The 11599-nt window shown below is 42.8% G+C and overlaps 1 non-coding gene across 1 annotated transcript; it reads left to right on the top strand.

Moving 5' to 3' along the window:
- The first annotated feature begins 3284 nt into the window (after window positions 1-3284).
- Window positions 3285-3375, top strand: trnar-ucu. The gene is given in 2 exon segments: window positions 3285-3321; window positions 3340-3375. It is a non-coding gene; the product is annotated as a tRNA-Arg (tRNA).
- The last annotated feature ends 8224 nt before the right edge of the window (window positions 3376-11599 follow it).

Below are 11599 nucleotides of genomic sequence, written 5' to 3' on the forward strand. Positions count from 1 at the left end.
CACCATCCTTTCTGTGAAGAAGTGCTTCCTGAAATCACCCCTGGAAAGCTTCATTCTAACTGTAAAGATATGCCCCCTTGGTGAGGACTCCCCCACCCCCAGCACTGGCAACATACCCCTCACTCCCCAACAGAGGTAGTAGTTTCTCTCTATCTACCCTGTCAAATAATTTAATCATCAAACATATCTCAGTGAGATCACCGTTTAATCTCTGATATTCAAGGCATTGCAGGGCTAGTCATTGCAATCTGTCCTCGCCATTCGAATCTCTAATCACTTTGATGAAATTCTGCTGCTCCCACTCCAAAGCCTCATCTTCCTGAGGCTGTTATCATCAACTGAGCACAGTTTTATATAACTATAGTATGATTCCCATTATTCCATATCCTATTAGCCTTGTGACATTACTTCTAGATTCATGTCCATTAGTTTTTAATTATTTCTGTACCTCTCTGCTCCTCAAAAGTTTCTACCATCTCACCACAAAAATAAACCATCTTGTCTATCTTTCATAGGTTTAATTCGATTGCCCTTCACGTTGAAATTAATTTACTAAAACTTGCTCACTCGCTGGACTTATCAAGAAAATGCCAAACTAAATGTGTTCCATAAGAACAATGGTATTTTTCTGCTCCATCGCCATTAACGTTTCCTGTTCCTCTTTCTGCCAGTGTAAATCCGAAAAATGGAAGGGAAGGAAAAATGTACCTGCCGTTCCTGAATCCTATTTGATCATCATTCCAATAAAATCTGGGTAAAGAAGTGTAATAGCTCAGTATTACTTTTGATGAAGTCTGAACAATTCAAGAATCTCCACTGAGATATTGACAAGCATCGGATTCCAGGCCTGTTTTATGCAAAATGCAACCAAACAGGAAGAAGCAATTAACAAAAATGTATCCAATATCTAGCAACAATAATGTGATTCGAATCAAGGTGTGTAAAACACAACGGCTTCACAATCCCTCATCTTATCCTCCCATCAGCTCCGAACTAAGCTTTAAGTCATGTTCTTATGTTCTTTCTTTCAGCTGTGACGAGTTGGCAAGGCGGTTTTGAAAGAGTAGCCAAATGTGCAATGTTGGAAATGCAGTTCCTGTAAGAAAAATAATATAAATAAATGAATAAATTCTATCACATCAATTAGGGACTGTTTAGAATGGAGCAGTGTGAAACATTTCTTGACGAATTAATTTGAGGACAAAAGCAGATTCATGCAGATTTTTTTTAGCTGTTTATTGGTTTTCGAACATTCCATCATTGGGAAAAAATATTATTTAATGTGTATAAGAAGTATAAATCTGGGCTGATCTTAATACCTGTACTAAATATTCCCTTAACATTCTCCACGATGAGAAGAGCATTTCCAGTTTTTACCTTCCAGCCCATTCGAATACCGATTCCCTCAACACAGATCCCATTCCAGTAAATTTCCGCTGCATGCCCTCTAAGGTCTTGGCGTTCTCATTAACGATTTTACCGAGCCCTCACCAAGATCAAATACGCTATATCACAACATTATAATTCCTTGAATCGCACCTATCCGAGTTCTTTTTATAAAGCTATTGGAATTCTCCAATTAGTCCATAAATTAGCTCCACCCCTCCAATCCATTTATTGTTACTTTTATTTTCACTAATTCTACTTCTTTATTACAAATGCTTCGCTCCCCTCCTTTAAACCCTCTTCAATAAAAGTGCTTAATTCCTCTATTGGGAATTAGCAAATGACCTTTTTTTAACATATAAACCGTATTAAAGAAGATACACTAGGAAATTTGGCCACTCTTAACGTCACTCAGGCAGGGTGGAATGCACCTAATGATGTTGAGGGATGTAATAGTGGAAACTGTGAAGCTCCTGGCCTGAGTCTTCTGAATTCCACTTGTTTTTTTAATTTGCAGCTACAAACCACTTTCTTATTCTAGGACTCAGAAATTAATAAATGTCAATCAGTGTTGAACAACCCACATCTTCATTTGATTTTAAATGGAGCAACTTGTCTTCGATCTAAGCATTTTGCTCGAAGAATGAGATCACCGCTTCTTGGGAACACAGCAGCAAGGTCTTATCTGCAGCGTTGAAACTCAATGGAAGATTGTCACCCTCTCCTCAGAATCTGATTGCCACCCTCAATACCAATACATTCAGCTTAGGTGGGCAGACAAAACGACTTCCTCCTCACAGTCCCCCAGCAAAGACCTAACTCCAGAGGAGAAGTGACAGTGACTGCCCTTGACATCAAGACAGCATTTGACTGAGTGTTGCATCAAGCAGCCTCATGCAAACTGGAGTCAATGGGAATCTGAGGGAAAGGTCTTTGCTGATTGGAGTCATACCTAGTACATAGGAAGATGGCTGTGGTTGTTGGAAGTCAATCATCTCAGTTCCATCATATCACTGCAGCAGTTCCTCGAGGTGAGGTCCTAACCCAACCGTCATCAGCTACTTCATCAATGACCTTCCTTCCAGCAGAATTGGGATGCTCACTGATGATTGCGCACTGTTCAGCACCATTCAGGACTCCTTAGATACTGAAGCAGCCGATGTCCAAATACATCACCCATCTTCTCCCCAGGCCTCCCAGATCTGTGAAGAACTCTATGAAATCTCCAGTCATCTTTCCATTCTCCAAGGTAAATACTCCCAACTTCTCCAATCAATCGACGTAGTTTAAGTTCCTCAACCGCAAAATATTCTCGTGAAACTTTATTGAATGCTTACCAATGCCTTCACATCTTTCCTAAAGTGTGATACACAGAACTGGGCACAATAATCCAGATGAGACCGAACTATTGTCTTTTACAACTGCAAAATAACCACTTTGCTCTTGTAATCTATTCTCCCATTCATGAAGCCCAGGATATTGTATGCTTCATTAACAGATCTTTGAATGTGCCCTGCCATCTTCAATGATTTATGCCAGTGTACATCATGCCCCTCTGGTGCTGCACCCTCTTTGGAATTGTAAATTTTATTTTCTCTTTTCTCCCCGTGTTCTTCTGACCAAAATGAATCACTTCACCCTTCTCTGCCAAAAAATTAAGCCACCATTTGCGCGCCCTGTTTCCCAACCTGAATAAGTTCTTTTGAAGGAATTGCAATTTCACTTGAAATTCTATAGCTCTTTTCACAAGCACCGGACGTCCAAAACACTTTAAAGGCAATGAACACTTTTGAATTGTCGTCACTGCTCAACTATAGCAATTTGCGAAGCTTCAGTATCTTTTGTGCTAAAATGTCAGAAATCCCATTGTGTGGAATGGAACAGACTCGAACTCGTCCGGCTCTGTGGCGCAACGAATAGCGTGTTGGACTTCTAGTAGTTGTCATGCAAGAGATTCAAAGGTTGTGGGTTCGAGTCCCACCAGAGTCGTCTTTTAGAGAAAAGTTCGGCAACTGGTTCATCAATATTCTGAGGAAAGGGAAAATGCCGCCAACAACCTCTTTCTGTACGGGTGAATCCAGTAACACACCGTTTTCCAATTTGAACTATTTAAAAGGAGAAATCTCGCCACCGAAGTGTGAAAAGGGTGGAAAAAGGAGGATTCGGGCCACTTTGAGAACGAGTAGGAATCTACACATGGGTACAGGGTGCATAGCAGACTTAACAAAGACATACTTTACATCTGTCTTAATCGAATAATGGGTGCTGCCCAGGCCATAGTAAAAATGAAGTAGTTCAGACGCTCGTTGGGCTTAAAGTTGAAAGCCTTGGAAAGGTTACCTGTCATCAAAGTTGATAAGGCACCGGTAGCGGATGTGACGCAGCGGGAATTGAAAGTGGAAATTGCGGAGGCACAGGCCATTTTTTTCCAATTTTCCTTTGTCCCAGTGGAGTAAAAAATTGCAAATGTTACACAACTCTGTCAGTTTTGAAGCCAGAGCATATGTAGACCTGTTAAGGCAAAAGGGGAATAATGCAAGGCTGGATTGCATCTAGTTTAACGCAAATAAGGCAAATGAATTGAGGGTGTTGAATAACACATGGGAATATGATATAGTTGCTATCACAGAGACATGAACGGAGGAAGGGACGGTCTAGCAGCCCAATATTTCACGGTATAAAACATTCGTCCCCCGGGGAGGGGGTGGTTCCGATGGTGGTGTAAAAGAGGAAGTGGCATTGTAATATCAATCAAGGATTCAATTACTGCAGTCAGGAGGGATGGTATCAGAAAATTCCTCGGAGGAGGCCATTAAAAACAAAAAGGGGGCAGTCACTTTGCTGGAAGTGCACTATAGGCCTCCAAAACATTCAGTGGAAATGGAGGAGCAGAACTGTAGGCTACTTTCAGAGCAGTGTATAAGTAATAAGGTAGTAATAGTAAGGGACTTCAAATTCCCCAATATTAACTGAGATAGTCTTAGTGTGAATGGCTTAGAGGCGGCAGACTTCTTAAAGTACACCTGAGGGGCTATTTGAGCCAACAAGCAGAAGATCCTACAAGAGGAGGGGCGGTACTAGGCCTAACACTAGGGAATGAAGACTGGCAAATGGTGGAAGTTTCAGTGGTGGAGCATATCGGGAACAACGACTATAACTCTTCAAGATTTAAGGTAGTTATGGAAAAGGACAAAAGTAGACCGGAAATAAAGGACCTGAATTGGGGGAAGGCCGATTTCAATATGATATGCAGGATCTGGCCGAAGTAGACTGGGAGCAGCTACTGAAAGGAAATTTTACATCAGAAGAGTGGGAGTCATTCAAAAAGGAAACAATGAGAGTTCAGGGCCAACATGTTCCCGCAAAGGTGAAAGTTTGGACCAACATATGCAGGGAACTCTGGATGTCAGGGGACATAGATGATTCTATAAAGAAGGAAAAAGTGGCTTAAGGCAGATACGGAGAATTGAAAACAGCGGAAGCCCTGGAGGAGCAGAGGAAGTGTTAGGAGGTAACTACAAACATAATTAGGAGACCGAAGAATAGACATGAAAAATGCACTGGCAGGCATGGTAAAGGACAATCCCAAGGCATTTCATGAACATATAAACGGCAAGAGGATAACCAGGGAAAGAGTAGAACCCATTAGGGAGCATTAGTCTGCTCTTCAGGCAAACTGTGCGTGGAACCGAAGGGCCTAGGTGAGGCTTTAAATGATTATTTTTACTCTGTATTCTCTATGAAGAGGGATATAAGTTTGGCATCGTGGAGGAGGACTGAGATATGCTTGAACAAATCAGCATTGAAATGGAGGAGTTATGAACGGTTTTAGCGGGTTAATGGTGGATAAATCCCCAGGCCCAAATGAGATGCATCCCAGTCAGCTATGTGAGGCAAGGGAGGAGACGGCAGGGGCTCTGACACTAATTTCCAAACCTTCTGGCTGCAGGAGAGATGCCAGAGGATTGGAGGAAAGCGAATGTGGTAGCAATATTCAAGAAAGGTACTAGAGATAAGCCAGAAAACTTACAGTCTCGTGAGTCTAACATCAGTAGTAGGAGAACTATTGGAAAAAAAACTCTGAGGGGCCGAATTAGTCTCCACTTGGAGAGGCTGGGATTAATCACGGATAGCCATTACGGTTTTGCCAGGGGGAGAACATACCTAACAAATTTCATTGAATTTTTTGAGGAAGTGACTATTTTTGTAGATGAGGGTAGTGCAGTTGATGTAGTCTGCTTACACTTCAGTAAGGCTTTTGACAAGGTCCCGCATGAGAGATTGGTCAAAAATGTTAGGGTCCTGGGACCCATGACAATTTGGCAAATTTGATCCTAAATTGACTTAGTGACAGGAGGCAGAGGGTGATAGTCGAGGACTGTTTTTGCAATTGGAAGCCTGTGACCATTGCTGTACCACAGTGATCAGTGCTGGGACGCTCACTGTTTGTAGCGTACATTAATAATTGAGAGGAGGTATGATCAGTAACTTCACAGATGACACGAAAATTCGTGGTGCCGTAATTAGTGGGGAGGAAAACCTTAGATTGTAGCACGATATATATGGGTAGTAAAATGGGAAAGGCATTAGTAATTGGATTTCAATCCTGAGAAGTGTGAGGTGATACATTTTAAGAGGACTCACATGGCAAGGGAAACCACAATGAATGCTTGGATCCGAGGACGTAATGAGGATCAAAGGGACCTTGCCACACATGCCCATAGGCCCCTGAAGGTAGCAGCATAAGAAGATAAAGTTGTTAAGAAAGCACATGGGAGAGATGCCATTATTAGCCAAGGCATAGAATGAAAGAGCAGGGAGGTTATTTTGAAGAGAAAGACAGAGTTAACATTTCGAGCTGGTATGACACTTCTTCACAGCTAAAGATCAATAGAAATGTGATGAAATATATAGTGTTTAAGGAGGGTGGGACAGGTGAAGCTGGATAGAAGGACAGTGATAGGTGGAAACAAATGAGCGATTGCAAAAGATGTCAGAAACAAAAGGTTGAAGGAGTGTTGATGATGGTGACACTGGCTAAAGGATGTGCTGATGGTGACATTAATTGTAGCGAGCAGGATGAGCAAGTGACAGATGGTCCTAGTGGGGGTGGCTTTGCATGGGGTGGGTTTGGGGCAGGAGGAGGTGATCACAATCGGCTAAAATTGGGGATAAAACAATGAATGGAAATAGCTCTTAAAAATAGTAATAGCTATAGGTGGGAAATATATAAATATATATATCTTTGAAAAAAGGGGATCTAAAAGGGTTGAGGGTGGAGGACAGAGCTCATAATCGGAAGTTGTTGAACTCAATGTTATGTCTGGAAGACTGTAAAGTGCGTAATCGAAAGAAGAGGTGCTGTTCCTCCAGTTTGCGTTGAGCTTTATTGGAACATTGCAGCAGGCCAGTGAGGGACATGTGGGCGTAAGACCAGGATCATGTGATGAAATTGCACGCGACAGGAAGGTCTGGGTGATGCTCGCGGACAGACTGAAGGTGTTCCTCAAAGCAGTAACTCGGTCTGTGTCTGCTCTCTGTGATGAGGACACCATATTGGTCTCCACTCTGGTCTCTCTGTAAGCATGGCTGAAACCTTCCTGTTGCTTGCAATTTCAACACACCATCCTGCTTTCATGTCCAAATGTCTACCCTTGGCCTGCTACAATGTTCCAGTGAAGCTCAAAGCAAACTGGAGGAACAGCACCTCAGCTTCCGATTAGCCTTCTGGACTTAACATTGAGTTCAATAACTTCAGATCTTCAAATCTCTCCTCCATACTCACCCACTTCTGATCTCCTTTTTCAAAAATTAATTTTAAAATTTGCATATATGTATTTTCCAACGTATATGTTATTACTTTTAAAATGCATTTACATTCATTTTTAACTTCACAGATGACACGAAAATTGGTGGTGCTGTAATTAGTGGGGAGGAAAACCTTAGATTGCAGCACGATATATATGGGATAGTAAAAGGGAAGGGCATTAGTAATTGGAGTTTAATCCTGAGAAGTGTGAGGTGATGCATTTTGGGAAGATTCACATGCTGGTGGGTTCAAGTTGCTGGCTGATGAATTTGGTTGTAATATTATCTGAAAGAACTGACAGAGCTGGTAACCCCGCAGCTTGATTTTTATTTGACTGCATTTAAACTGTATTACAGGAGTTTTACAGAGGACAAAATGGTTCTTTATGTGGTTCAACAATTTTGTTCAGGGAGAATTAACAATCAGCATGTAGCTGCAAGTAAGAATTTATTTGCAGGTATTGTGTGCTACATAAAGATAGGCCCTGTTTTTCAATATATTTCCTGATGTGTAACTGTGCTTTCTGTTGTACAACTGTTCTCTCTGTCGCGGAACTGAGACCCTGCCGCTGACACATCTTCACTGCATTTGTGTAAAATGTATCCCTGTTGTGCAAATGTGACTCCGCTTGTGTAAATATGATCTGTCTTGTACAAAAATTCTGTCTATTCGATAAACGTCTGTCTTGTTGTGCAAAGATGTTCTCTGTTGTTCTATGAGGATGTTTTCTGTGGGAAAATATTTTCTTCCTGGCGTCATGACTCTCCCTGTCTGCTGCTGCCGTGATATCAAGGGCAGCCGTTGTCATCTCGCCCATTGAGTTCTGCTCTTTGCCCTCGTTTTGGCCAAGGCCACAGTGCAGTCAGGAGCTGAATGGCCCTGGTGGGTCCCAAACTAAGCATCAAAGAACAGGTTATTGCTGAGTTAGAGTTGTTTGATGACATTGCCGAAGACACCTTTCATTACTGTTTTTTTATTGGGAGTAGACTAATGTGGCATTAATTGGTAGGCTTTGGTTTGGCCTCTTGTTTTTGTGAACAGGACACACCTGCTGCCTCGCCAGAAACGTCCACGTTCAGGTTCTTGTGTAAAACTCTGGTTAAACCACAATAGGATTACTGTCATCAAGGCTCGACTACAGCACTTAATCTCTGGTAGTAAATGTGATTGTGGGATACATGACACATCTATCAAACTCTGCTACCGTACCTGAATGAGAATTGTTGTGTATCTCTCAGTCACAGGTAATTTTTGTGAGTGTAGGATTTATTCTGCATTTCAGTCCCTGGAACTGTTTGTGAGAGTAGGATTCCTTCTGTATGGCTCAATGTCTAGTACTTTACGTGAGGGTGGGAATAACTCGGTGTCAGTCACAGGTACTGAATGTCAATGTGGGAATCATTCTGTGCCTATCAGGCCCCATTAACTTTCGGAAAAGTGGGAATAATTCAGTATCTGAATATCTGTGGTAAATTCTTATTCTGAGGCATATCCTCGGTATGGAGGTTGGTTCCCCGGCTTGATGGGAATGTTGGAGTGATGATATGCCAGACCATGAGTTTACCAATTATGGTCGAATACAATGATGGACCTCAGCACCTCATGGATGACCAGTTTTGAGTTCGTAGATCCGTTCAAAATTGATCCCATTTAGCACTGTGTTAGTGCCACATAACACAATGTGAAGATGTGACCTTGTCTCCACAAGTAGTGCGTGATGCTCAGTCCTACCGATAGTGTCATGGACCCGGGCGTCAAATACTCTTTCTCAAGTTAATCATGAAGGGTCAGCATCGTTTCTTAAAAAGGGAATCATGTTTAATCAATTAATTAATGTCCTTTGAGTGAAAAACATGTGCTGTGGATGAATGGGAGCTTGTTGGCGTACTGAACCAGTATTTCCAGAAGGTATTTGACAGGGTGCCTCATCAAATTATATTGCGGATGGGAAAAAGTGGTCATGGTGTCGGGGTAACATATTAGCTTGTATAGAAGATTGGCTGGCTGTCAAAAAACAGAGAGCTTGCGTAAACATTCTCTTTCTAGATTCGCAGGACTTTGTTTTTATTCCTTCATGGGATGTGGTCATTGCAGACTAGGGCAGCTGTTATTGCCCATCCCTTAATACCATTCAGAATGTGATGGTGAGCTTCCTTCTTGAACCGCTGCAGCCCTTGTGATGGACGTACACCCACTGTGCTGTTAGAGGTTAGATAAGATCCAACCACTTTGCTGTCGGCCTAGATTCACGCATAGCCAGACTGGGTAAGGATGGCAGCTTTCCTTCCCTAAATGGCATTAGTGAACCAGATGGCCTTTTTGTCATGATCAATGATAGTTTCATGGCCACTATCAATAAGATATTCTTTATATTCCAGATTTATTCACAAAATTCAAATGCTCCCAGTCGCTGCGGTAGGATTTGAACCCATGTACTTAGAGCATTAATGGGGGCCTCTGGATAACTAGTCCAGTAACAGGACCAGATTTCTGTATCGGTCATTCTCTGATACGATCATTATTTTCAGTTTGTATCTAGCATTTTCTGATACTCTATGAGGTTTGGGTCACTTGTTAAGTCTATCAATGGAATTGTACGTGCACAATTGATTTTGTTCCGACAGTCAGCTCCCGGTACTGTAAATGAGTGCAGCATTTATTCAGCATTTGTCAGTATTTGGCATTGTAAACGAGATTCTGAATCTCCTCATTCTAAAACTCCCAATGGCTCTGTGTTTGTGTTGCTGTATGTATCTATGTGTCTGTGTGTGTGTGAGCCTGTGACTGTGTAATCTACTCACTATCACTGAGTGCCACATTGTGTGGGTGTGTATTAAACCCTTATATTCTCTTTCAGATTCTGTGATCCCCTTGTCTTTGTGAAGCCCCAAGAAATGATAGACTACCTGAGGTGTTAGTGGGCGACGTGGAATGGGGGAGGGGGTGGTAGGGTGCGGCTTGGTGATGCTGGGGAGGGAGGCTTTGAAAGACATTTCGAAGGATGATGTGTGTGAAAAGAAAGCGAATTTAAAGCATGTGAATTGCGAAGTCGCCTGTGAGAAGATCACAGAAAAGCCGACTTGTCAGTAAAACAAAACTCCTGTAATGAGGCACAAAGCAGCAACATGGAATGTGGGGAATATACAGCAGCTCCGAAAGCAGCTGTGGAGAGATATTCCTGTTGCCAGGATGTAACACTCCAATCGGACACTTCACGTCGCTCAGATCTTACACTCTCATCACCTTCATGTGAGGAACAGGTCGGGCGGGAATTGGGTCTTTGTTGATTTGAGCAAACAGAGCAATGCAGCAATGAGAAGCTCCTCACCCCCCGGCGGCTTGGGGAAGGATGGGACTCAGATACAGGAACCTGACAGGTGCTGGAAAAAGCAAAATCACATCGAGTTTCAAATGCAATGAAGGTGAAAATAGAATCCAAAACCACTTGCGCCGACCGCAATGGATAGTGTCTCATTGAAGCTCGCATGGTCGGTTAGGATGGCCGAGCGGTCTCAGACACTATGTTCAGGTCGCAGTCGCTTCTGGCGAAGTGCGTTTGAATCCCACTCTTGACGTTAGTTTTCCTTACACAGCTCATTTCAAACGCGCGACTTCTACCATCTACAGGACAAGGGCAGATGTATGGGAACACCACCGCCTGCAAATTCAGCTCTTTCACTTGGAAGGAGGGCGAGGATTTTGAGGAGTTAGAAAGCAGGTGTTGTATCTCCTGCATTAGCATCAAAAGGGGAAGGGATATTGGCGGTGGAGCAGCAGTTGCGGATGGGATTGTCTCTTCAATATCGTGAATGTGGAGGGCAGGAGTTTATGTTTTTGATGGTGACATAAATGCTCCGTGATTGATGTGGTGATCTCCAGGGAAGGAGAAGTTACCTGGGACATTTTCTATAAGGTATGATACCGTGAGTTGTACTGTCATGTGTTTGCTTGACTAGTATCTGAGACAGCTCTCCAAATTTTGGCACTAGCCTCCACATGTTAGTAAGGAGGACTTTGCAGGGCCGACAGGGCTGAGATTGCCGTTGTCATTTCTTGCGCCGAGGTCGATACCAGCTGGTCCATCAAGTTTCTTTCCATTTTATAACTTTGTAGCGGTTTGATTCAAGTGAGTAGCTTGCTATACTATTACAGAGGGTAGCTTAAGAGTCAACCACATTGCTGTGGTCACGTAAGTGTGACAGATGTTCTTCCCTAAAGGACGTTAATGAAACAGATGGGTTTTTAGAACAATCGACAATGGCTTCATGGTGATCGGCAGACTTTTAACTCCATGTTTTTTAATTGAAATCAAACCGGGGCAAGCACAGTTGAGGCCCTGTCAACCACAGAAGTGTGTGTGTGTTGGGGGGGGGGGTGGGGGGGGGGGGAGGCGGTGGGGGAGAT

Source organism: Carcharodon carcharias, assembly GCF_017639515.1.
Source record: "Carcharodon carcharias isolate sCarCar2 chromosome 37 unlocalized genomic scaffold, sCarCar2.pri SUPER_37_unloc_1, whole genome shotgun sequence".
Classification (NCBI taxonomy): domain Eukaryota; kingdom Metazoa; phylum Chordata; class Chondrichthyes; order Lamniformes; family Lamnidae; genus Carcharodon; species Carcharodon carcharias.